This window comes from Amblyomma americanum, chromosome 1, assembly GCF_052857255.1.
Source record: "Amblyomma americanum isolate KBUSLIRL-KWMA chromosome 1, ASM5285725v1, whole genome shotgun sequence".
Taxonomy (NCBI): Eukaryota; Metazoa; Arthropoda; class Arachnida; order Ixodida; family Ixodidae; genus Amblyomma; species Amblyomma americanum.
This window is the reverse complement of record NC_135497.1, coordinates 201,183,641-201,210,572: the sequence shown is the minus strand read 5'-3', so window position 1 is coordinate 201,210,572 and position 26,932 is coordinate 201,183,641. Positions and strand designations below refer to the sequence as shown.

General features: G+C 43.4%; 1 protein-coding gene and 1 pseudogene across 2 annotated transcripts in view; both read left to right on the top strand.

The window, feature by feature from the left end:
- The first annotated feature begins 465 nt into the window (after positions 1-465).
- The window catches only part of LOC144094592 (ornithine decarboxylase-like), a 94,899-nt gene continuing 68,432 nt past the window's right edge, over positions 466-26,932 (top strand). Inside the window, exons 1-2 of one of the 2 annotated variants that reach the window (XM_077628512.1) lie at positions 16,756-16,892; positions 20,518-20,696. The gene's annotated coding sequence lies outside the window, so the exon portion shown is untranslated. Of the gene's footprint in view, positions 604-16,755; positions 16,893-20,517; positions 20,697-26,932 lie in introns of those variants that run through there. The other variant, XM_077628519.1, reaches the window with a different exon arrangement.
- LOC144115420 (uncharacterized) lies at positions 19,288-20,301 on the top strand (annotated as a pseudogene).

Sequence of the window (26,932 nt, the reverse complement as noted above, 5' to 3'; positions counted from 1 at the left end):
TCGATGGAGACGAATTGCTAGAGACTCGTGTACTGGGCGTTGTCGGTGTACTTTTAAAAAAATACCAGGTGGGCGACACTATCCGAATCCCTCTATTACGGCGTCTCTCGTAGTCGCTTTGAGAAGTTAAACCACATAAACCAGTATATTAAGGCATGGTTGAAAGGAGTGCTCTTGCCTATAGGAGCCCAAGACACTTTCTGCCTCGATCGCATCGCCATAACACACAGGAAGATGCATTTCATAGGCGCTTCAGCTGTGCGTTTCCGCAGCACCGGCGTGCGCTTACAGGCATGAGCTTGCGGGCTCTGTGGAAGCCACAAATGGCGTGCGTCAGCTGACTGGGCTACGTCAAGGGCATCTGTAGTGGAGGAACGTTATCAGCCAAAAGCACACCTCTATCTTTTCAAAATGTGGTCGTGCGTTTATCGTGACCCAAGACAGCAGCAGTTTTGAGTCGCGCAGTGGGGGCAATTGCAGCTCCACCTGGGTAGTGCAGGTTCCCTGCAACAAAAGCTACGCCTAGAGAGACGCGCACACGTTTCACGTTGTCGCGCCCGATATCCTGACCCGGCTGGAGGCTGGACACAAGCAACGCCGTAGGTAAGCGCTCTGTAATGTTACATCAACGCACTCGTGCCGCGCTATGCGGTCGACATACCTTTACCCGCATGCCAGTGGAACCCGCTGTCGTCGCTTTAAAGCGCTTCGTTTACATTTCAGTAATATGACGCCCAGCTGTGGAAGGAATCGGCGCTAGTGTTTCGAGTTGGCTGAATTTGATCGTACAATGGCAAGGCTGTGCAATGTCTCGGTTTTTATTGATCTTACTAAAGAATGCGATACAATTATTCATCACATATTGCTTTTGAATTTAGCAGCCATAGGCATAGCTGGCGTAGCACTAATATTATTGCGAAGCTATCTGCAAAATAGGCATAACGTAATTAAAATTTCGAATATTTCGAAGCTGAAGTTGCTCACTAGGGGCACAACAAGGTTCCATTCTCGGACCTTTATTATTTTTGATTCGCATTAATTATTTGCCTGACTACCTAACATCCTCACACTGCATATTGTACGCAGACGACACGACCATTATTAACTGATAAATATATTTCGTCCTTGGTTCCTAAACTCAGTATTGACTTAGCTAAGGTTACAAAGTGGTGTAATAATAATTACTTTCTAATTAATTCCTCCAAAACGAAGTTTACTGTCATCAATTAACCTCAGAAATCATCTTGTTTAGTTCCATCACTCAACCTTGATTCTCATGCAATCGCTGCTAGCACTCATTGCTCCTTTTTAGGAGCTGAATGAGACCGTAATTTTAGGTTTCATTACCATGTCGCTAATATTAAAATAAAAATTGACTACTGTATTTGGCTACAACTTAAAGCCCGTCAATACCTTAACCGTGCAACAGTTCTCTCGCTTTATCACTTTTTTTTATATATTCACACATTAACCACTGCATAATACGTTGAAGAAAGGCATACAGTAGTCACCATAGTTACCTTCAAACTGTAAAAACCAAGCTATCAGAATAGCCACATCTTACTCCTACAATACGTTACTCCTACAATGCGTTATCCCGTTACTATACGCTAACAACATTTCGTCTCTCAGCGAGAATATAAAGTATAACTAGACATATTTATCTTCAAGTTATTGAATACTCAAGTTCCTTCGTGAATAATCCCAAAAACATGCCTGGTAAACACTAGTGTTACTATATTTGCACTCAACAATTTATTTTATTTTACCCGTGGCACGCACCAATTATGAAAAACAAAAGATTCATTTTTCAGCTTTCTCCTTTCGAACAAACTATCACCCTACAAAAAAACGTCACGTTCAACATCCGTGTTCAAGAACAAGTAACGAATTTTCTTCTAAGAAGACATAATTAATATTCATTGCCTTTCTGCTTTACTATTCAGAATACTCACTACTGCTGGCTTTTTTTGTTTATCGATGCTTTTATGTTGTTCCTAAACTTTTTTGGTTGTTTATATTGTTGTGCGCTTAATTAAGTTTTCTCATTCTATTCCCTCCAGTCAGTTGGGCTCTCAGTTTCTTTTTGTGTATGTGGTTTTATTGCATTTCTTCTTTGCGTTTGTATGTTTACTGCCTTAAATTTACTATCACTTCTAAGCATTCAAGTTTCTTCTGTTTATTAAGTACGCTGCAATATTTTTACTTATTTCCTGTTCCCTTATTTATGAATACGATGCGATATTGATTGCTGTCGTAGTAAATGCTTATTTACGTGTAACAGGAGATCCCGATACATCATTGACTGTGGCACCTCCATCTATATATTGCTTTATTGTTTCGATACGAATCTTTCAACATATTAATATACAATTAGAAACTGCCTTTGTCATCAAAAGTTGCTCGTCAGCCAGGGCTCGAAACAAAACTCAACTCATTCAAGTTTAACCACGTCTACTTCCACACTGCTTCATTTTCTTTAGCAATGCATTATTATTATGAGGCTCTTCAACCCAACTGAAAAGTGCTGCCATATTGTTGATCACAACAGATGCCTTTCAAGCAAAAAAAAAAAAGTCCAGCACTTGACATGAGCCTCAAAAGCAGTACGGCCGTAGTTGCCAGCAGCTGGCCTCTCGGGAAAAACCTGTGGTGGTTAAGCTTGTTGCTTGACACGATAATAATTCAGCGCGAAGCTGACGCCGGTGCTCCGTTTGGCCCCGAAGTCTACCTACCACGCTCACGTTCGGCTTCACGGCCAGCGGGGTCTTGTCGCCGGTCACGTTTTCGCCCCTCGCACGAAACTCCAGTTACTTTCAGCTTCGGCTATTTCAATGCACCTGGTGAGTGAAGAACTCGCGTTTAAAAATGAACCACTCCTACACGTACAGCTTCCGTGTTTTGGGTTGAACCGCACACAATAATAAGGCAAAACTAGCCTAAACCTTTACCGGTAGTACGTTTTCACTCCTTCCCTTCCCATTTATCCACCGACGCGCAATTTTCTGGTGTGTCGGGCGGCGAGAGCAGATGCGCATGCGCATGCTGTGAGGCTGCGGCGATGACCGCATTGTCGAAGGCATCGGGAAAGAAAGTCTCTGTGTTTGTGTCGGCGGTGGATCGAACTCCACTCGGTCATCATGTTTTTCTCCTGCGTCGTTCCTCGGAGTTACGATCTGCTGACGCCTATTTAGCACCACAGCTCTATCACCGCTTCTCGCTGTAAGAATTACTCGCCGAATTACTCGCCGAATGTGCTGCTTCCAGGGAGCGGGTTTCTAAATGGCACGGAGTGTAATCATGGGTATCACACTGGAAAATGTTCTGACGTGACCGAGGCAATGTTAAAATCGAAGAAAGTTTCCCCAAATGATCCGTGGAAGTGCCCTACTTGTAGTACTACAAGACTGCGTGACCGGTAGCACAAAGAAATTAAGCCAGGAGCCTGATGTTCAAACCGCAAAGAAATTAAGCCAGGAGATTGATGTTGAAGCTGCAGTTGCCAACATTATAACAAAGCTTGAGTCACTGGGGACCCCGTCACAGAAGGTTGACAACATTAAATCTTCTACTGTCCTGATGACTTCGAAATATGCTGAAATTCTCGCACCCATGAAGAGGCAGGACCAGGACCTTAAGCAACTTAATAAACGAGTTGAACCAATTGAGAGAAAGAGCAGCACTGCAGATACTGCTGATCTTTTATTTAGAGACACTGCAATCCACAAGAAATTTTAGCAGGGTGGGAATATAACAAAGCACAAAAAAAAATCGCAGAACAAAGTACCCTGCCTGGTCACTACAGCAAACGTCATTTTCAACGCAGTGCACTGGAAAATAGGCAAAAAAAATGCACTGCAAAAAAAGGCGTATATGAGCTTTTGCGCCGTCAGAAGAGATTGGCGGCAAACAAAGAAAGGGAAGGTTGAGTCACTGTCGTATTATTTAGGTTATTCCAGTCAGTTACTTTTCTGGAAAAAAAAATATTTAAAACTTATTTTTCACCCAGAATGGTGTCATAGTTAGTTATTGCCTCTGCCTTGTGGTTTATCCGGAACAAACTGTAATTATATCAGAGATGTTAACGTTGTAGTCTCTATTTACAATCTGATACATAAATTTTAATAGGGAAACTCGATTACGCTGGGTTAGTTGCGGCAAGTTGGCTCGTTTTAAAAGTTTTGTGACTGACGTGGGGGAGAAATTATTGTAGATAAAGCGGACCGCCTTTTTCTGCACCCGTTCAAGCTTTTTTTTGTTAGTTTGTGTAAAAGGGTCCCAGATAATTGCCGCGTAATCGAGTACCGGAAGTATAATTGTGTTGCATGCAAGTAAGCGGACATTGATTGTGGACAGTTTTAAGGCTCTTCTAATAATAATTAATAATAATTGCTTTTTGGGAAAGTAAATGGCGCAGTATCTGTCTCATATATCGTTGGACACCTGAACCACGCCGTAAGGGAAGGGATAAAGGAGGCAGTGAAAGGAGAGAAGAAAGAGGTGCCGTAGTGGAGGGCTCCGGAATAATTTCGACCACCTGGGGATCTTTAACGTGCACTGACATCGCACAGCACACGGGCGCTCTTCTGAGAAAAAACAATTTACGGCAAGCGTTAGTGGCTACTTTATCAATGTGCAGATTCCATTTGAGCTTGTTAGTTATCCACAAGCCAAGGAATTTGTATTGTGTTACTTCAGAAAGAAAAATATTGTTAGCTGAGTAATTGAAATGAAGCTAATTCTTTTTGTGAGTAATACACATATAAACAGTTTTCTCAAAATTTACCGACATCTTCCAATCCTCACACCAGGCAACAACCCTCTGAAGTGCATTATTTAACAACACTTGATCCGAGTGACTTTCTATTTCTGAGTATAGGACACAGTCGTCTGCATATAATCTTATTTTTACAGGAACATCCTTAACAACATCATTGATATAGAGGAGGGAAAGAAGAGGTCCAAGAACCGATCCCTGGGGAACGCCAGATTCAACGGAAAGTTTTTTTGAGTCTTGTGACTTGAAACTAACGAACTGCTTACGTGCGGTAAGGTAATCTGATATCCAGTTAATGAGCTGAGGATTTTTAAGAATTTTGTTTAACTTATGCAGTAGTTAATGAGAGACTTTGTCGAAGGCTTTAGAAAAATTCATAAAAATGGCGTCTGTTTCTTTACCGTTGTGTGCAACATTTGCGAAGTCGTGTATTGTTTGAACCAATTGAGTTATCGTCGAGTAGCCTTTTCGAAAACCATGCTGATCAGTTGTTAGAAAGTGATGCTCCTCAAGGAATGCCAAAATATGTTTGGGAATTATGTGCTCCAAGATTTTACAACTGGTTGACGTTAATGAATTGGGGCGGTAGTTCTGAATGTGCTGCTTATTCCCTGTGCTTAGTGGAGTGGCTTTACTCTGGCGGTCTTCCAGTCGCTCGGCACTTGGCCAAGGCGCAAGGATTGTACATACAGAACACGTAAATATTTTGATACCCATTCCACATAGCGTTCCATTCGGATATCATCCATTCGAGATATCATCTGGGCCAGAAGATTTTTGGATGTCAAGGTTAAGAACCATACTGAAAATACCCTCTTCAGTTATCTGAACATCAGGTATAGGAGGCAGGTATGTAACATCGAAACAAGGTAAACTCCTATTATCTTGGGGAAATACAAATTTTAAATGATTATTAAAAAGGCTTGCTTTTTCTTTGCTGTCATGAGTAAACTTTCCATTCTTATTAAACACCTCACACTGTTTTGATATGGGGCTAATGCGCCTACAAAATTTATCTGGTGCCGATGCGATGTAACCTGGCATTAAGTCACCATAATAGCGCTGCCTGTCTCTACCTACTTGTTCTTTAAGCTTTGAAGTTAAGTCAGAGACTTCTTTTTCGACGTTAGGAAAGTTTTTTAGTTTGATTTTTTTTTAATCGTCTAAGCCGTCTTTTTAACCTGGGTGTTGCACGAAATATCCCCGGCTTTCTATGTTTTCTCTTCTTTGTTATCCTTGGTACAAAAGTGTTAATACAGTCATTTACAATATATTTAAAACGAACCCACAGCTCATTTACATCGCATTTTCTGTTTGCGAACCCATCAAAATGAAACGCAAGCTTGTCAATAATTGAAACGTCATCTGCCCGAGTGAAATCACTGAAGGATAAACACTCTGTTCTTTTGTCTAGTGAAGTATTGCTGAAGGTTAGTACCACCTAATGGTGGTCCGAAATTCCTGGAAGTACCTCGCAGTCTGTCTGAGCGTTGATGGATCTGCTGACAAAAAAACAAGTCCAAAACTGATCTGGAAGATCCCTGAATTCTGGTATAGTCTTTAACTATTTGTAGCAAGTCATATGAATATGCAATGTTCAGGATTGCTTCACCAGCAAGATCATGTTTTATGAGCGAGAAATTTGGCCAGTCTATACTGGAGAAATTAAAATCCCCTGCAAGGATTATTCGATCATTAGTTGTAATATATTCATGTAAGTATTTCTCTAGCTCCTCGAACACAGATACTTTCAACATTGTGTGTATCCGGCATTCGCAGGACATTTAGTGACGATTTGAAAAGAATACAGACACCTCCGCCTCTACCATTCCAATCTTTCCTAAATGCGCTGTAGCCGGTAGGGACAAACTCACTGTCATATATCGAGTCATTTAGCCAGGTTTCTGTCAGTACCACAAAAGCAGGATCATGTGACAGAATAAGGGCCTCCAACTCTGCGACCTTGTTTATAACACTCCTAAAATTTATATATATTAAATTTATTGACCGGGCGTTAGGGTTCTGGTGTCAGTCAGACCCTGTCTTGCTTAGTTGAAACCGTGAGTTTTTCTTTTCTTCCCAACCGAACAAGCCACCAGTGATGTTCAACTTATCATAACCCAGTTTAACTTTTGCGCCGTTCCTCTCTCCTCTGCACAGCTTTTCCACAAAATCTGCCTTATGTCGCAAATCCGCTTCGAAAAGTCATCGGATAAAGATATATTAGAGCCTTTCATCTTATGGGATGATCTGAAGGAAACTTTTCGCGGCAGTTGAGAATTTTTAAATAACAGGACATGACTTACTTGCTTCTTTTTTTCCTATCTTATGGCACCTTTCAATGCCATCTACCTCTTTGCAGAAATATTTCGTTAAAATGTCCTCTTGCACAGTTTTTATTAGTTCTTCGTTTGTTGCACTAGTTGGTTCATCTAGATCCTAAATGACTAAATTGTTTCTGCGCCCTGTATTCTCCAAGACGTCGATCTGATCCCGAAGCGCTGACACCTGTGATTTAAGTTTCGACACTGTAGATTGCACAAATCTCTACTTTCATGCCAAAGGCATTCAGCCTCTGTGACTGCTCATCGATGCCATCAATGCGCCCAGTTATTTTGATAAGTTTGTTTTCCATTTCCTTCTGCGCACACTGCATGTGATCAACTGTCGAACTAATCTTTTTTTCGCCTTCCAACCATTCAGATAGCATTTTCTTTTCAGATGGCCCAGGATTGGCTTCAGTATGACCACAAGATAACAGATCGGTGGTGGGCGGCAGAACACAATTCAATAACCTTTTAACACTCAGTGGGAAAAGCAGCAGCACTAGGAAACGGTTGTCGCTTCGGTAACAATATGCAGGCAAGTAGTTACTGACCTGGAGAGCAAAACAGAGCGGATTTCTGAGCATGTTGCCCTCAGTGCTGCAGCCGAGCCCACTGGTCAAAAACTGGATTGATGGGTCCTTTAGAGTCGCCGAATGAACCACGTGACATGTCGTAATCGATGTCGGTATCAAGTGCAGGCGTCCGGGCTGGTGGTGATATTGGTCATGGCCGGCGTTGCTGCGTCGTCCGCAGGGATGTAGCGCGCACGTGTCGCCAGCAGGGAACCGCATGTGTCGTGCAACTGTTGACGAGCTGGAAAGGCGAGGAAGGTGCATGAACCTAGATATTCATGGACTCCTTAAAATTGCTGGTGAGAATGAGGACCTAATGAGGAAGGCAAATGAAGTTCCTAAGGTGATTAACGTGCCTGAACTGACTGCTACTCTTATAGATGCACTGCACAGGTTTCCTACGAGGGAAGGCAAGGAGGCGGGTGCTATCTGTTTCCTGAATCAGTCAGAGCGTGATAACTGGCTTTCCAAAAGAAAGATTCTCGCGGAAAAGCAGTCTTCCGTGCAACCAGGAAGCTACTCTTTGCTACCAGACAGTGGGCAAAACAAAATGGTTGTAAGTACGCCGGGTGTAAAAATGGCAAGCTTTTTTTTTCGTGAAACGAACGCTGCTCTCTTCATATGGTAAAACACTTGGACGATCTTGCTAGTCTAGTATAATATTTTTCCTTGCAAGTGTTTGAGTATTTTGTTTTCAGTCATGGACAATTGTTCTGTTTCCCCATCTGGATATAATGTACTAGTTAATGAATTGCCTGCGTCGCCTGCATTTTTTGCATTTGAATATGCAGTCAGCGCAGAGCAAATACAATGAATTTTGTGTTTTTATAGAAAACATGAATGGTGCATTCACAGCTATCATGATGACAGAGACATGGTTTGCAAATGATAAGGATGTGTTTCATCTCGAAGGATACAGCAATATTTTTATATAGGAAAACAAAAAGAGGTGGTAGTGTTTTCTTGTGTTTGAAAGAAGGGATGAATTACGAATACACAAAAGAACCTTCTCATTCCGAGCCTGATTTAGAAATGACGTGTGAAATCAGGGAACATTATTCTTGTCTTCCTTTACAGACTCCGTGATGGTTGTGTTGAAAAGTTTTTATTGCTGTTAGATAAACTTTTTCATTTGTCTCCACTCATAACTATACATTAGTGTTTGGCGGAGACATCAATATTGATATGCTGCAGAGAAATTCCAATCAGATCGAACTATCCACGCTTCTTTATTCATATTTCATAACAAATGTGCTCACTGCTCCTACACGCATAACTTCGAGCGCTGCTACACTTATTGGTGTTTTTCTTACAAATATGCCACAAGAAAGTGTACGCGCAGGTACAGTTGAAGTATATATCAGTGACCATTTGCCAATTTATCTAATTGCAGAGAAGCAAAAAGGACTTTGTTGTAAATCGATATCATCAGCTTTTGTTCAGGACGAAAATACAGACACTTCGGGTCGGTTTAGGCGCGAAGTTAGCCAAACTAATTGGGACAACATATTCTTGCCTTTTTCCCCTGAAACAGCGTACAATACCTTTATAGGTGCATTGAGCTCCCTGTATAAAAAGCATTTTTCATACAAGAAGATTGTGAAACCGAGACGAGCGCGTAAACCGTGGATGACGCCGCACTTTTTGAAAATGATAAATGAAAAGAATAAACTGCACAAAGCTTTTCTGAAAAACCGCGATGTTGTTGCATTACAGGCATTAACAAAATACTTCGGAATGCAAAACGCAACTACTTGTCCAACATGTTTGATGGTATCAAGGATACTAAACATCTACGGCGGCAGCTTTCTTCAGTTATCTTATCTCGTAACCATACTTCTGATTTGAAAGAGTTAACTATAGATAATAAAAAGCTAAAGGTAGATGTGTTAGCAAATGTTTTCAACGAATATTTCACACCTCTTCCTCAGAGTTCCCACAATCCTGTTATACATAATTATTTGAGGCTTCCTTCTGAATAATCAATATTTTTAGCTCCAACAGTCACCAGCGAGGTCTTTAACGCATTCATTGCACTTAAGAAAACCAAATGTCAAGATTTTGATGGTATAAAAATACAACCAGCCATTTTCGGGCTATACATTACCGCTCCATGCATAACGCATATTTACAATCTAGATTTAAGTACAGGAATATTTTCTCAGGAAATGAAGATAGCAAAAGTTATAGTCTTGTTCAAAAGCGGTGACAGAAATAATTTACAATAGTTAACTATGGGCCCATATCTATTTTGCCGTTTTTTTCGAAGCCGTTGGAAAAAATAATTCACTTTAGACTCTTCACTTTCCTCGATAGGCATTCCCTTATTACTGCACCCCAGTATGGCTTCAGACCTGGTTAATCAATGGATGTCGCTTTGTTGCACTAAAATGAATTATTACTACGCAATATTGAGAATAAACTGTTAACACTAGGTATTTTTATCGATTTGTCGAAAGTCTTCGGCTGAATAAATCACACCACTATGTTAGAAAAACTGTTCTGTTGCGAAACTCATGGTATGCCAGCTGATCTGTTAAGGAGCTATTTATCAGGAAGGCATCAATCCGTTTGCGTTCACCGAGAATGATCAACTGCCCGCGATATTAATTGTGGCGTTCCCCAAAGCAGTATCCTGGGACCGCTCTTGTTCACTAGATATATCAACGATCTTGTAAACATTGAAAACACCGCTAATTATATTATGTATGCTGAGGACACAAGTATCTATTTGACAGGAACAGATGCTGATGATCTAATAAAGCGTGGAAATCTTATTCTGAGTAAACTTAGTGCATGGTCTCTCGATAATTCATTACTAATAAAATGTTCTGAAACAAAAGCTCTCTTATTCCGTCGAAAATGTGTCGCACGTAACTTTGGTGAGATCCTACACTTACATTACTCCGTTATTGAAATCGCTCCTGCCGCTAAATCCCTGGGAGTAATATTTAATGAATTTATGCTTTGGGACCATCACACTGGCTACCTGCGCACTGAACTCTCGAAGGCATAATGTATGCTAAGGAAGGGTATGTTTTACCAAAACCGTCTAACATATGCATACCCCTGTTTCAATCGAATTTGCGATACTGCCATCTAGTATGGGGAAACGGCACCATGAAGGTGATGTATAACCTAATAATAATGCAAAAAAGCCCTATGAGTGATTTCAAAGCAGCCTTAACATTCCCACAAACCTCCATTGTTTACTAAACTCAAAATCGTGAAATTACAGAAGTTGTATGACTTTAAGCTGCTGTCAACACCTAAAACTTAAATACGTAAAGGCGCACATACTTTGAAAACATTGGCAAATCTGAAAAGTAACATCTTTACGCTCAATGAGGCACACAGAACTCAGGCATGTTCCAGGATCTTGCACAAGTTATGGATTTCAAATGGTTCAGTCTAGCATTCCACCGATTTTAAACAAATACCATTTCACAATAGAGAAATTGCGCGTGCGTGTTTTCTAAACTTGACTTGTATTCGCTTTTTGAATAATGTTTGCTGATATTTCGCTGTTTATTCCAGTTTGCGATGTAACAGGGCTGTTTGCATTTTTTGTCTGTTGTTCACAAACTAGCATCGTGGTTCTGATATTTGTTGTGTGAACCTGTTCTACTCGCCGGTGTCAAAATGTCCACTGTCAGTTATTGGGAGGTGGGACTATAGTCAAGCTGATTATATGTAGCATTTTTCTCACTTTCCCTAACACATCTCGTGTATCATTTTGCTTTGTGGTAAAATAAACTTCTACTTCTAGATCTTCTCCCACAGCCTTAGTACGCAGTCAGTCATTCAGCATTACATGCTTTCTCGTGACATTTCAAAGGCAGAAAACCGAGATCAGAGTGAGAAATGCGTATCTTGCAGATTCCAGTGTTTTCTTGACGTAATCCATCTGTCACGTCTATCAGCGCGGCAGCCAGAGAGGTAGCCTACTTTCTCTGAAAGGGCAGAAACATAATCAACGTTTGCGCGAATACAGATTTCAGAATGACTCAAATTTTTATGCTTTGCACAAACCGCTCGAGATAAGACCCTAGCGGGAGAGATGCGGCTTTAATGATATATAGGAAGGTTGCTGAGGTAGGCCGGAAAAATTTGGCTGCGGTCAACTGCTCCACAGCAGCGGAAAGAGAAAGAAAGAACAAGAAGAGGAAGGAGTTTAAATGGAATGTGATGATGTTACATAATGCAATGAGCTCCTAGCCGTGTCCGAGATGATGCACGTGTCCACACGCACACAGGATGGCACACATGTTCACGCGGCGTTAAATGTGCGCGCAACACGCTCGTGTACACGCACATCATGCATAACCAAGCTGATGCACATGTCTACGCGCGCGCACACATGCTAGCAGACACGTCCCTTGCGTAGTGTTGAAGACGTAACAAACAAGTGTACGAGAACAAGTTGGAGCACACATCATGTCACGCACATCCAAGAAAATGCACATTTCCACGCACACACAAGCAAACAAACGTCATTTGCGTAATACACGCCTGCACGCGCACAACACGCTCGCATGCTTCAGGGTCGAGCGACTAGGCCTCTTATATGGAAACTAGAGTGCAGCATTCCTCGCTCATCAGCCTTGCCTGACTTACGGCCAAGTGTCCAAGACAGTCTACTCGGAAAGGAGGCGGGAAGAGATTAGACCTTGCTACCCAGTAATGCGGCCACATGTGTACGTTTCTAGGTACTTTGTTTGGGAACTTGTCCAGCTGAAAATAAGATCAAGTGCCATGAGTGAAATGTTTGTCTGTTGCTGTTTTTACGGTTTTCACGCAATTCATCCAGCGCAGCGCGTTTCGCAACAAACTGTTCTTGGTATACCATATTTTACGACTCGTACTTTTTGCTCATCTTTTGTGTCTTTTTTTTCTACATCGGCTTCCTAGCACTATTAGCTTCCTACCCCGCAAGATACAAAGGTGGACGTGAAGCTTCTGAGATACCTACAGAAATAAAATAAATATTGCCGCGACTGGGTTTCGGCGGCGCGACCAGATCAGCTTCGCTGGCCACTGCACGAGCGCAATATACTCTCCCCGCAACCGATCACGCCTCGTGTTTAACTGCCACACTCTCGCGCCGTGCAATACACGTCGTCGTCTTTATCAACTCCCATCCGTGCGCAAACAGCACTATTAGCCTCCTACCCCGCAAAATCCGCAGGTGGACGTGCAACCTCTGAGATAGCCACGAAAGGAAAGGAAAAGCACATAACTGGCTTCACGGGTCAGTGGACACCTCCCTCGTGCTTTGAGCTAAGTGGCGGTAGTGACAAGAGAGACGTGCGCTGCATGCGTTGGCGTTGACAACGTTGTGGTGGAAACGCGGCACTGGAGCAATAGGCCGCCGGCGTTCTATGGGTTCATTGGCTTTGGCGTTGACAACAATGTAGACTACGTTGACATTTTTCTTCTTAGAGCCATGAACAAAATACAAGCACCACTAAACCTTTATACATGACTATCATGCAGTCCGTAACTCACATTCTCTCTTTTTGCGCTACACAATATAAGATATGGCTCAATTCTACCTGATGGCATTATTACAAACTTTCATTAACGTCTTTTCAGTTTCTTGGCTTGGATTCTGTCAAGTGTTCAATTCGGTTGTAGATGGGTGTATCTGTACCTTCTTTCCCTAACAAAACCTCCAAAGTGTATTTGTGTTGTATTGCTGTATTGTACTGTGTATTGGCTGCACTCCTTGTGCTGTATTTGAAAGTGCGGAAATATGTTTGTGCTATTGTAACCGCGTAAGTGTTTGAACTAAAGAAAATGTTATTCTGCTGCAGCAGGCTGTAACAAATGTGTGGGGGCTAAGGCCTCGTCAGGCTTCCGAGCCTTTAGCCTTACGCCACCCGCAGGGATTATCTGCATTGCTTCCGGCAAATAAAGTATTTACTTACTTACTTGAGGAAAGGAAAGGCGCATAACTGGCTCCTTGGGTCAGTGGACGCCTCAATTTTGCTTTCAGGTACGTGGCGGTTGCGTCCACCTAGAAAAAACCGTGCTTCCGCACAATATTTCGTGCTTAGCAAAGCTAAACCGCCAGCCATTTTTATTTCTCCACTCGCATCTGTACCTAAACCACACTGAGCAGTACATCTGAACCTTCCAGGAGGCGTTGCAGTCTGTTAATTCCCTAAATTTTGCCCGACCAGAGCGCCAGAGTTCGAGACAAACGTTCTAATGAGAGTGTCGCAACCCCGGTACAATAAACTCTCATTACCACAGACTGCGCGAAGCTGATACCGCAGAGACGCCGCCTGCCACACATAAAGCCCCCCCCCCCCCCCCACTCCCGCCTACTTGAGTTGCCGCTAAAACGAAGTAAGTCAGACCATTGGTGCATTTCGTGTCTTGAGCTATAGGCGTTGTTTATGAAACTCCCTATCGTGGGGGCAGGAAGTACAGTCGGGAGCAACAGTGGTGTGTACCACTCTAGCATCGGTTAGAGTTCATTGCAGCGCCCCCTTCCGGTAGCGCATGCTGTCGGGATCGGCGATGGATATGTGACCGTTTTAATCTGGAGGCATATCAGTTTACTCGTTTCGATCTGTGACGCTCCTATTATGAAGAAAAAAAACAGACAAAGGCGTCTCAAAAGCAGCAAGCCGCGCAGCAGTATGGGGTGTGCATCGCTTTTCCTCCCGACATTATATCGGTCGAACCACGAAGAAGTTGAATATAAGGGCCATGATAATTATTATTTGATCAGGAGTGAAGCATCGGTGCATTTTCCTAGAAACTTCGAACAGCATTAATGCAAGCCGCTGGTTGCTAGCATTAAAATGTTAAAAAGGACTAAAGATGTGGCTGCGAATGACTTGTTTGAGACAAGTCAAAATTGTGTGTATCTCCGGACCCGAGAATTTTCTATGACTGATAGTGTGGTGCAAGTAAATTGTTTGACTAAGTAATGAAAATTTTTCTCGCGCTCATCTCTACAATTTTTGAATAAGTGTCTATATTTTTCAGAGCAGCACATGTCGTTTCACTCTGGTTGAAAGGAAAATTAAATTATACAATATTTTACGTTGCATTTGGTGATAGAATTATAACTACTATACGGAGGCATAGCGACTACATATCATCAGGATAAATTCGTAACTCTTGATAAGACAATCAATCTACCGCGCATTGCCCAGAAATAGTGATTAGATCTTCTTTATTAGAACACATAACGTAATACAGGTTTCATGCAGCTTTCAAAATTCAATGCGTCACACGCCTAAAACACGCTAATCACGGGGGGAATTTTTACCTTTAAGGCTACATTCTTGTAACCTTAAAGGTAACTCCTGAAACCTGCCTCCAGGGGTCCTGGCCTTAAGTTAGAAACGAAAGCTCCGTCTGAACTCAAACTTTTTCCCTTCAGATCACTTATTCTACCGGAGCTAGGAATATGCTTGTGTGGTATGAGATTCGATGTTAGGAGACGTGAAATAGACCACAGAAAAACCGTTCGCGTGATCTTCAATGCTTACGACTGCTTTTTCTCTCCATTTCTTCTCATGACTGGATACAACATATGGACTTTGGCAAAAAAGAGACCACTTTAGAAACCGAAATTTCTTAGCTCCCTGTATTCACAACACTTCAAAGTTCTGCCCCCCTTCTTAATTCTCGGTCACCTCGACAGACTGGCTATAGCCCACACTCATAACCTTTCCCCGTACTCTGAGCGCCCCAGGGCAGAAAATACTCGTTTTCCACGAACAATCGCGCGCTGAATGTACTGCCGCAGACATATTTTCAGCCCGTGATGCCGTTACATTTGAAAAATGTGTTTTTACATTACATGTAGTGTGCGCATATCGTATTGCTGTTCTTTATTTTTGTTTTTAAATTAGCTTTTATCATACAGAGTTCGGGTTGCTGTTGCTTGTTCTCTTTTTTTGTTTTAGTATCTTTTTTTCTCGTGCTTAGTCTGTGCGCTGCAACATGTAGAAATAAATAAAAATAAAAGTTCCGCTTTCTCACTACACGTCACCGTAAATGTCTAACGTAAGCGCGCCTAAGCTTATGTATTTCCTCTGCTGCGTGCAAGTGTGAGCCCTGCATTTGACTAATGCAGCTGTGCTGCGTTCAGGTGAAATATTACTTCGAGCCACATGTATAACGTAAATAAGGAAGGCCTTTCAAAATAATGAGCTATATAATTTTTCTCTATTAATTAGCGAATTAGCGCACTTAAAAATACGCTAACTTGGTCAAGACATGGATCTGTACCCCTTACCGTGTTGAATATTTGCAGGGCGCGTTGGTTTCCTTTTAAGTTCGGTCGTACTTAGCTGAAACTCCCTGCGCATGGACGAGGAAACGTGTTAAGATTTTAGAACGGAGACGCTTAAGTAAACACCATCGACACAGAAAAATATCTGTTAGATTCCCAACCCTGTCGTTCGCAGCAGCGCCATGAATGGAACTTGGCCTGCTGCAAGGCAAGCTACTTGAGAAACTTGAGATTGTTTTTGTATCGCACCCTATTTTCACCCAATGCACATTCTCTTCCTTTCATTGTTTTCTGCACTTTTCTCCAACAGCCTATCGTCTTTCAAACCAAACAGGCTTTCAAATATGTCCGGTTTTCCATTACACAGCTTCGCTCTCTCCGGAAACGCAAAGAAGAACGCTGCCTCACCCGCATTGTCGTCCCTCGGCGGAGCCAAGTGCGCGCACCGATTAGCGTCGAGCTCAAAAAGAAAAGCATGGGGAGAACAACAATAAAAACACCAGTTTTCTTTTTCGGCAATGCCGCCATCTTACACAATGCAGCAAAAATGGCGGCTCATTTTGTTTTTCTTTGTTTTTTTAACAGTTCCAGCAATTGTCACAAGGCTGTGCAAGAATTTAGGAGCAAGCATGCCGGAAAAATCTGAATTGTACGTGGATGAAAACTATACTTTTCAGCGAAGGAAGGTACAACGCGAAACAACGTTGTCGTTTTCCGTGCGTCAGAGAAGTAAACGCACAAAGCATTTTCCTGTCTGCCAGCCGGCGAGGAGGATGCAGCAATGTACGCACTCAGCTTGCCTTCCAATAAAAGGCCACGAGGGACGTCATAATGCGAGGATGCCTTCGAACTGCTGCGGCGCAGCTGTGGTTTCCGCCTGTCCAGCCGAACGAATTCTTTGTCGAAAGCACGTCAGCCACTGCGCGCACGACCAGAGCAATCACTGAACCGAGCGGGTGAGCTCTTAAGGAACTCCTGCTGCCTCGGACACATTATATGGTCCGCGAGAAACGCAGCAGAGAGCCCTGAAATGAGGATCCGCTAGCTTTGGGACAGCGAAAAAAATAGCGCAACTCAGCCTGCGTACACGCGGACCACATTCCATCTTCTGGGATTTTTTAAAGCATGAAATGGTTTTAGCTCCTATTGTCAGCGAATTCAGGCACACTTCGTCCGGAAATCGCAGCGATCCTGAGGCCGAACTTGAAGTTGAATTCCGAAAACTTCCTAAAATTTCCGGAAGCCAGTACAAAAAAATTACCTGTGGTTTAACTACTGTTGAACCTGGTTAGAGAGCGAAAGCTGTGGTGTGGTGTATCGGGCAACTATACGCGGCTTGGTGTCTGTAACTTTGAGTGCGTTCCGGACAACTTCGCTACTCACTTAATTAGAACATCTGCAATTTACACGCTCATAATTAAATTATTAATGAACGCCTCTGTACACAACTCGAAGGTACGTTTCTAAGACATCTGTGCATTCACTAGACGCGTCTTCATTCACTGCCACTAGTCGAGCAGTCGTGGCGGCAGTCGCGGTATTATTGAGGCTTTCTTTGACTATTATCGGAAGCTGTTTGGTGGTTGTGCGGGCACAAATGTGACATCAGATTACAGTCACTTATTCGAAGCCTTGTCCCGACTTGACGATGAGCAACGTGCTGTAGTAGAGGGGCCTATCACTTTGAACGAAATTAAATCTCTCATTTCTGACCTGACGGCTCAGAAATCTCCTGGGCCAGATGGCATTACTAGCGAGTTCTATAAAACATTTTCCACTTGCCTAGCACCTGTCTTGATGGAGGTTTTCCGGGCTTCTTACGATGTTGATTTCCTCCCCCCCCCCCCCCCCCCACTTTCTATTCTGGGCATACTATATTAATTCCAAAAAGCACAGATTCAAATCGGTTGAAAACAGTTGAGGGATATCGTTCAATTTCCCTCTGTAATGTAGATTACAAACTTTTCGCAAGGTTCTTTGCAATCGTCTACAGCTACAGTATTTCCCGCTCAATTTAATCCAAATGCCATAATATTTAATCTGAGTGCCTATAAATTTAATTCAGGTGCCACAGAAATTAATTGAAACGCCAAATCATTTAATCCAAACGCCAGCGAATTTAATCCTCATGCATTCTCACACTAGACCGCTCAATCTTAAAACGCGGTCTTCAAATCCCAGAAGCGTTTTCGATGAGTTGTTACTGACGAAGCATTAGACACCCAATGAGCTAGTAATAATAACAACTTTTTTAATCATAACAAACAAGGGCCGGGTATTTATACCACCCACCACATACACCGAAGTACAGGGTGAGCGCGAAGCATTTATTTGTTATGTTCGCCCTTATTTGCTATCATTAAAAAAACTTGTTATTATTACTTGCTCATTAGGTGTCTAATTCTTCATCATTAACAACTCATCGATAACGCGCCTGGAAATTGTAGACCGCGTTTTAAGTTTGAGTGGTCTAGTGTGAGAATGCATGAGGATTAAATTCGCTGGCGTTTGGATTAAATGCTTTGGCGCTTGGATTAATTTCTGCGGCACCTGGATTAAATTGAGTGGGACTCAGATTAAATATTCTGGCGTTTGGATTAATTTGAGCGGGAAATACTGTAGTTGTCGCTCACTTAATAGGCACGCATCAGGCCTGCGGTATCAGAGGCCGCAGCATCCAAATCCATATTCATATTGCACGTTCACTAGTGGAGACAGTATCAGATGAGATCGAACAAGTAACTCTAATTCAGACTGACCTTGCCAAGGCCTTTGATAAAGTTCGTCACGATTTCTTGTTTGCGGCCTTAGAGCATGCAAATATTGGAGCTGTTTTGCTTAGGGGCATAAGACTGTGCTATAAGGAGTCTTATGTCTTATACAAGGCTAATTGTTAACCAAGAGCTGACCAAACCTTTTCCATTTAAATTATCTGTTCGCCAAGGCTGTCCATTATCGCCTTTGTTGTTTGCCCTATATCTTGAACCCCTTTTCCTCAGTATTAATAACTGCACATCTATCCGTGGTTTCTCCCTGGCGCAGTGTGAAGTTAAGATTTTAGCCTAAGCAGAAGATGTCGCCCTCTGTTGCTCTGACAAAAAGAGTGTGCTTAAGGCATTGCATTTGACTGAACAGTTTTGTGAGGTATCAGGTGCGGCTCTTAATCTAGATAAATCCAAGGGGTTTTGGTTGGGCAATTAGGGTACAACCTCAAGTCATTATGGTGGCATAAGCTGGGGCTGCGGGACTCCGCACTACGTATGGGTTCCTCTGCACTAAATTCGCAACATTGGCGCCTACTGGAATTCACAGATAGTCTCCATGAGGCGACAAACCCAGACTTTAATGGGTATGGAACTGTCAATGTTTGCTCGGGCTCAAGTCTGTAACATATTTTTATTTGCGAAACTTGCCTATGTATTGCAGGTTCTCCACTGTGCGAGGAAGAAAGTGCAAGTTATGCACAGAATATTTGCTACACTCGTATGGCGTTCCCAATGGGAACCCATGCGTCGCGATAACCTATTTCTTTCTCTAGAGTCTCGTGGAATCGGTCTTGTTCACTTATTAGTGGGTCAGCTTGTTTCGCGGATTTTCTTTTTCAAATCGTCAACCCACCCTTTTTTAGTAGCTGCGCTTATTAGGCGTCTCAGTGCTCATTTGCCTTTCCTATTCGCACCGATGGTACACACTCGTGACGGGCCTTTATGGGGATTGCTTAAGGAATTTGCTAGCACCTCCAATTTTCCACTGCGCTTTTCATTAGACTACCTCTATAGCCTCTCCATAAGGCAAATGACTCAGGCACTTACAGAGTATTTGTTCTTTGTACCACTGTTTCGGTAACCTTTTCTGGAGTTCCTTGACACCAGTATTTTAAAACGTGTTAGGCGAATGTGCAATTCTTCTGCCGCAAAAACATTCTTCTTTAAACTGCACACATTCACGCTGCCTGTGAAGGCATGGCTTCATGCTAAGGAGATGCTTGCGCCATGGACGGTGAATTGCCGCCTGTGCAATCCACCAGAGACAATTGACCATTGTTTTTTTCGGTGCATTGGTGCTATATTCTTCTGGGACATTTTACAACGAACAATTAAGAGGGACATTGACATCACACCCTACAGTATCCGTTTTTAGCCTGTGGAGAAAAACAGTGTTGTGCCATATGATCTGTTTATGTTGCTGCAACTTTTTAGTCTCTGGAAGAGCTGCATGATGGACCGCCACGCCGAATCACCACGGTCGTCGAAATTTTTGTTTCGTGAACAATGCGCTCTGGTGCGGGGAGTATATGCTGCCCACCAAGAGCCGCCTAGCTGGCTCCCCTATCTGGACGCATGTGTGTGCCTCCTAGACTTTTGACGTTTTGGTAGGAGGGGTCATGTAGGGGTAAGGTGGCCCGGTGTTTTGTGGCGTAAGCATGCTTAGACTTTTCTTTTCGGCCCTATTTCCATGCAATAAAGAAAAAAAAAGAGCAGTCGAGGCGGAGTGGAAGCGTCCCCGTCTCGCATTCCGGAGGCCCGGGTGTGATTCTCACCTACACAACAGTTGTCTTCTGTTTTTTTTTTAATAATTCAGGCCGCTTCAAGGTCGCATCTTCGCCGCAACATGACCATCAAGGATTGTACGCGAGAAGTGGAGCTCTCGTTCGACGAAACTTCAGGTTTAAGCGGAATTCCGTCCAGCGGCAGCGCCACAGAACAGTCTCGTTCTCGGATGCCGTGAACTACCCGGGCATCACCGCAACTTCTCGCGCGGTGTGTACTAACTAGTTGCCTGTCGTTCTACTTGTATATCGTCGTCTTTCTCATCTGACCAACCTCTCTTTACTATGGACTCATCTTCCATCCGTTCATTTTGGATTCGAAACGCTGGGAGCCAGTAGTGCTGCCGCAGTAGCTGTGCAATTGAGCCGGTTGAGTCAGGAGATACAAAGACTCGGCTATGGCATCGTTATGTTGCCGCACACGAAGGTGACAGTGCGGCCAAGGCGGCCAAACTTGTCGCTAAGGCACATGAACAGCGGGCGAGTGCTATGGCACGTCAAACAGTAGCGATTCCAGTCATTCTGTACACAGATTTTAGTCGCCCAGTGCTCGTCTCAGTGTAATAGGCACAGCTTCCATCAGTGGCCCCGTTGCCCCCTAGGATGGAGCCTTAAAACTGAAAACATTGATAACGCTATTCTGCTGTCAGCCCAAAGCGATAAATTTCTTTGCGACAGCACTGCGACGATACAATAGTGCTTGCGCTGCAAGAAATACTATAGGCATCAGCAACAGCCCTTTAAATATTTTGGGATCTATTTATACAACTCCTGCCCAGTTAACATCACTTCAGCCTTTGCGGGAACATAACTATACGGGCGTGTAGCTCCGAATTTGGGCAACTGAACCCCAGCGCCGCAAATGATTGCGTGAAGCGTAGCAATGTGCACAGTTGTGAGTCCCGAAAATCACCGCTTGCTTACACATCTGCAGAACGCATTCTTCGCCTCTTTCAAACTTTTTTCTCATTAAAAGAATGAGTTTTGTGCACTTTATACGTAGCGTGTTGTTGTGGCTGCATTAACAAAATATTTCTTTTCTCTCAAAGCCAGCCACAGAAAGCAGCAAAGGAACTAGAGAAACGGTGCTAACAAGGTCTATTGGGAGCATAACTTAAAGAATACAGCATATATAAGTCCTGTCAAAGCCGAGGGTTAGGAGGGTAGTCTGGATCAGCAAGGAAAAAATCCTTAATAGGTGTGAACAAAATTCAGGCCGGTAGATTGTGTCACAGAAGCGCATTACACGTTTCAGCTACAAGAACCTGCGACCACATCATAAAACATACACAAATCCAAACCGCTAGAATGCACGAAAAATACAGAACCTGAGTAGAATCGCGTGTATAAATGCGTATTTATATTATGTGCGCCGATGCATGCCAAAGCTAAGAGCCGTTCGTTGGAATTCAGATTCATTGTTTCACAAGGAGGCTGCAATATATATTTTGTAGGTAGAAATTTAATACCAAACGCATTAGAAGGTATTTTATGAGTATGACGGCACGTGGTTGTTACGCACTCCCTGGCGTTTGCTAGTAGAGCACCACGGCGACAGTTGGTGGAGCCTAAGCCCTGAGACAGTGAAATACAGCGCCCTTATCCTCATATCGACTCGTTCAAAGAGGCCTGAAAGCAATCGTTTCCATTACTAATATTCGCACTCCTAAGGGTTTGCATCAGAGCCCCCGGGCAGGCTGAGATCATACAGCACACTTTTCTTTTCCCCGTAAAGAACGTCGAATATAATTCGCTCAAATTGCCGTCGCACTTCACAGTGTCCGTAAGTGAATACAGTTGTATTTCAGAAACTCGATACTTACGGGACCGAAAATTTGTTCGAATTGAGAGGAGTCATTATAATACACCTAATGTTAATGGCACCAAAGCGTCAGTTCGAATAAACGAGAGGTTCGAACTAAGCGGGTTCGAGTTGACGAGATTCCACTGTACCATTGGACTCTACCAATGACCAACCGGAGAGATCACTGGACCATTGGATTTTGACATACTCGAGCTATGTGAGACCTCTTGGTAAAGTTGATACCAAAATTTAAGCTGAAATATCGTATTTATAGTTTCACGAGCATAAGTATAACAGCAACACGCGTACAAAAGTTGCCTGCAATTAAAGGAGAATTTCTTTAAAGGGATGTCTTTAAAGCAAACTTAAAGAATTTCTTTAAAGCAAAGCCTGCTCGGCGGCTTCGCTTTCGCTTGAACTGGCCGATTTCATCTGACCGCCCGCTGTGTAATTAGACAATGTTCCTGTTCTTTTTTTTTTTCAATGAAGTTGCAAAGATTGAAGGCTTTGCTGGTGAAGAGGTTAGTTTTCTGTGCCAATAAGGTCCTGAATCAGTCTACTTTTGGGTGAAACAAAAGGTAGCCGAAGCGTGCCAGACATTTCCGGGAAAGGTGCCAGATATGCGGTGGCATTTCTCGAACATGACAGACGGACCCCTCTACTTAGTAAACACCGCATTCTGTGAAGGCCAGACATAACGAATGGGCGTGCATGTGCAAGCGTGTATTCATACTTGATGACCCCATGGGTGGCCCCGCTGGAATCACGGCCAGGTGAAGAGGGGCTAATAGTGCGGCCGCCATTAGGCAGTGAACTGCGGCTCAGCGGCAGAGGTGTTCGGTCAGGATGTGGAATTAGCAAGACAGTAAATCTAAGGTGGCGTTTGGGGCCTACTCCGGGTCCGCTTTTCGCAGAAGAGCTTAATGCTAAAGAAAGCACCGTTTACGGCTGATGTCTTTTTTTTCTCTCTCTGCGCCCTGTCTATTTTAGCGCAGGTAATGATGAATCAGCTTGCCCAGCACCGTACTCTCGCAGTTATAAAAGCTACAGTGAAATTCTCGCAATTTTGACCCGTTGTCATGCCACCTATGCTGAAAATAGAAGCGCGCTTAGTACGCTCCATTCCTTGCTTGTGAGGCGTGAGTCATGCGTCGATTTCTGCGCCGTCGACTGAAGACAAACTGAGGCTTCGCATTATGTGAACTCGAAGTACTGATGGCTCCGCGTTCCGCCGCCTGCGTTGCGCTGTATAGGGTGAAAGGAAATTTTTGAGTGTATCGCGCAATTTTTCCACATGCCGCTGGCCTCGCAAGCTGCATGACTGTCGCGGCCTGATGTTCTCAGCAGTAAAACCACTTCTCTATTCTGAAACTTTTTTTCCAGCAGCTCTAATATACCTGCTTTCTAATGTTAAAATCATCGCGTAGCTGAAGAAAATCAGCGTTCGTGATACTGTTAATCCAACATCATAAGGAAGCTGAAGAAGAACTTTCTCGTGGTTAGCAGCTGAGCGCCGAAGCCACTGAAACGCCGCTGGTTTGCCTGTAGTACAGGCGTGCTTGCACGCAAGGCGATACTGTCCCCCCGTTGAAAAGACGAGAATCATCTTTGACAGAGCGCACATCCGAATACCTGTTCCCCCATTCTCAGCAAATAGGAACGCGCCGTACAGAACATTAATCTTAGTTAACCCGAATATAACGAAGTGAAAAGCGGTATGGTGTCGTATGGTATGGTATGGTATGGTATGGTATGGTATGGTATGGTATGGTATGGTATGGTATGCGGGGTTTATTTATTTATTTATTTTACAGGTACTGCCAGCCTTATTATCAGGCCTTGGGCAGGAGTGGACAACACAAATCAACAAATTCAAAAACATCAAAGTCAGCAAACAAGATACAGGACGCTGAATAATAAATGAGAACAAAAACAAACACACAAGATACTATTTACAACACGAATTTCATTTTTTTTTTTGGGGGGGGGGGGGAGGCACATGTCACTCAGGATTTATGCGCAAGTGCACAAAAGGAATGACGAAACCGTTGGGCAGTCAACCATGTCGGCGGATAGCGCATTCCAATCGCAAATAGTTCGCGGAAAAAAGGGATTTTTAAATGCGTTAGTCCTGCACGAAAAATCTAGGACTTTTTGGTGTGATATGAGCGCGTAGAGCGGCGGTTAGCTGGCAGAATGTATATGTCTATTCCCAACTGGTTATGATAGAGTAAATAGAAAAATTTCATCCTATCCCGGTAACGTCTCAATGTGAGACTTTCCAGTTCTGCAGCTTCTAGGAGTAATTATGGTGACGTGCGCCAGCTGTATCAGTTAAAGATGAACCTAGCTGATTTTCTTTGAACTTTCTCAAGTTTGGTAATATTAGATTGCGTATGTGGATCCCAGACAATCGCGGCATACTCTAGGACGGGTCGGATAAATGTTTTGTAGGCTAAGATTTTAATTTCAGGTGAAGCGTTCTCTAACATACGCCTTAAAAATCCAAGTTTCTTCATAGCTCTATTGTAGGTGTGTGTTACATGTTCATTCCGCCTAAGATCTGATGAAATAATAACTGCTAATTATTTGTAGCTGTAAACGACAGATAAGCACTGGTTGTTAATGTTATAAGCAAATGTTAACGGGTTCTTTTTGCGTGTAACGGTCATTGTCACGGTCTTTTTAAGATTAACAGTCATCTGCCAATTCGAGCACCAAGTTTGTATTTTAGATAGGGAGGTGTTTAAAACTGCCTGGTCATTCGCATTACGTATTTCATGATACAGGACGTATTCGTCTGCAAAAAGCCTGATCTTGATGCGCTTATGTCACTGACGATATCATTTATGAAAATCAGAAAGAATAGCGGACCTAAAACGGAGCCTTGTGGAATGCCTGAGTGAACGCTTGCGGAAGAAGAAGCTGCATCATTGACTTGAACACATTGTTTCCGTAAAGAGAGGTATTCTTGAATCCAGTTAATTAAGGTGTTGTTCTTTAGTATGGGCCTTAGTTTCAGCAGTAATTTGGAGTGAGAGACGCGGTCAAATGCTTTCTCGAAATCGAGGAAAATTATGTCAACTTGGCTTTGCTTATCTAAAGTTGCTGCTAAATCATGAACTGTTTCGATGAGCTGAGTTGCGGTGGAAAACCCTCGCCTAAACCCATGTTGTCTGGTATCAATTAATGCGTTGTCATTCAGAAAGACAGATATGTGTTTGAATATTATATGTTCGAGCAATTTAGCACATGTGCAAAGTAAAGAAATTGGCCTGTATGACGTGAGGAGGGACGGATTTTCTGTTTTTGGTATGGGAACGATCTTTGAGTACTTCCATTCGGTTAGGAGTTCCGCGCTTATTAATGACATCCCAAAGCAGTGCATGAGCTATGAGAGGCGCCGTAGAGGTGGGGTCCGATTCTTTTCGACTTCTTGACTGTAGCATGCACTGACTGTTCACAAGCACATGGTCATCTTTTCGCCCTCATTGGAATGCAGCCGCGTTGCCGGTACTGGACCCCGCGACCTTGGGCTCAGCTCCAAAAGCCATAGTTACTAAGCCACTGCGGCGGGAAGGAGTGAAAGGTCCGTGGTAAAGGTAAAAAAACTGATGCCAGTTTTTTGTGAAACAACAAATACTATGATGGCTAAGACTGTCCCAGGTTTGGTTCTCGGCTGAACCAGCTTTTCAGAAAATGCTGGCGCTGATTTCGGTGCTGTGTAAAGCATTAGGCGGTCGAACTTCATCCAGCTTCCTCTACACCGGACTCCTTCATAGACCACGGTGCTGCTTTGGCCACGTGAAAATCCACAGATAGAAAAAAAACGTGAGCTGAATGCTGTTTCCTGTCGAATAAGTGATATGCGTTCGGAGTTCACTAACCCGTGATAACCACTAACATCAAATCAGCCATTTAGCAGTGCCAGTGAACCGCACATTGGCTGAATATCTGTAAATAATTACGGGCCGGCTATAACAAACACCCGGTCACGTCACAAATTTTATGTCATTTCTATCGGATGTCATTCGCCAGCCTTGGCCATTTTTTATGCGCGTTGTAAACCGGCAGAAAGTAAAGTCCCGTCCGACTGATGATACTGACAGTGGGAACAGCAGTACCTATGAAAACACTGTGCGCAGTAAAAAATGTGTTCTTGTGGTACGCTCCTCCGCCTTGCGACGTACGCGTCCGGCGATCACCTCTGCTAGAGAGAGAAACTGTGGCTGCGGAGTGTGGGGATAGTCCTCCACCTCCGGTAGTTATTTGTCTTTGCACATATTTCTTTCACCTCCTCCATCTTTCCTTGCCCTTCCAGGATGCGCTTGCAACAAATACCGGCAGCCTTTCTCTTACCCTGCGTTTTTCACCCGGTTTCAGTGCTACTCGAATCTACGCCTTTTAGGTGGCAGTATGGGTAGTGGAAGCGCGGCTCGCTGAGGCCATTTACGCCGACGCGAGCCTACGGCGCTGCTGCTGCTGCTCCTGTTATCTGGATGTTTCTGCTGAGGTCTGATGAAGAAGGAGGAGGAAAGTGCACGGGCCTGCCGACTGGTTCCTGGGCCACTATCACTTCCACGTGCAGACAGATGGGATTTGAAAAAGACGCAAAACTAGAGATTGAAATAGTAGACGCACGT